Raw genomic sequence first — 897 nt, 5'->3', positions numbered from 1 at the left:
CCTGAGCAGCGTGACCACCCCACACCCCACACCCAGGGCCTTTTGCTGTTGACAACACAATTCTGAACTTTTAAGATTATACTAGCAATTTTTAAAAACAGACAAGAGGTGATTTTTTTTTTTTTTTGTCTTAAACCACATTACGGATTTTATAATGTCCTGCAACTCTAAAGCTTCTTTTTGTTTACACATTTTTGTATGTTTTTTTCTGATTATAATTTTAAAATTTCTATAACCTTCAGATTGCATAGAACTTTCTCAAGAACTCTGTCAGCACCAAATACAAAGTAATTTAAGAAGAGATTTTAATATGTAATCTTGTGGCAGAGCATACATTTTGTGATTTGTATAGTAGCTTTCCAATGCAGATAAATAATTGCATGAACTGTACTAAAACTGGTTATCATTCATCAATGACTTGTTTTTAACACCTTGCAAGAAATGCAAACCAAAACTGAAAGTTTTGCAAGCTTGAAGTACCACCTGAAACTGGTCAACCTGTTCATTATTTTTAAAAATGTCTACAATTAACAAATACTGGAGAGGGTGTGGAGAAAAGGAAAACCTTCACTGTTGGTGGTGATGTAAATTGGTGCAACCACTATGGAAAAGATTACGGATGTTCCTCAAAGAGCTAAAAATAGAATTGCCATATGATCCAGTAATCTGACTTTTGAGTATATATCTGGACAAAACTATAAGTCAAAAGGATAAATTCAACTCTATCTTCATAGCAGCACTCTTCACAGTACCCAAGACATGGAAGCAACATAAATGTCCATCAACAGATAAATGGCTACAGAAGATGTGGTACATATATATGAAATGGAATACTACTTGGTATTAAAAAATAATGAAATACTGCCATTTGCAGCAACACGGATGGACCTAGAGAGT

This window comes from Bison bison, unplaced genomic scaffold (genome assembly GCF_000754665.1).
Source record: "Bison bison bison isolate TAMUID 2011002044 unplaced genomic scaffold, Bison_UMD1.0 scf7180017864367, whole genome shotgun sequence".
Lineage (NCBI taxonomy): Eukaryota > Metazoa > Chordata > Mammalia > Artiodactyla > Bovidae > Bison > Bison bison.
This window is presented reverse-complemented; position numbering follows the sequence as displayed.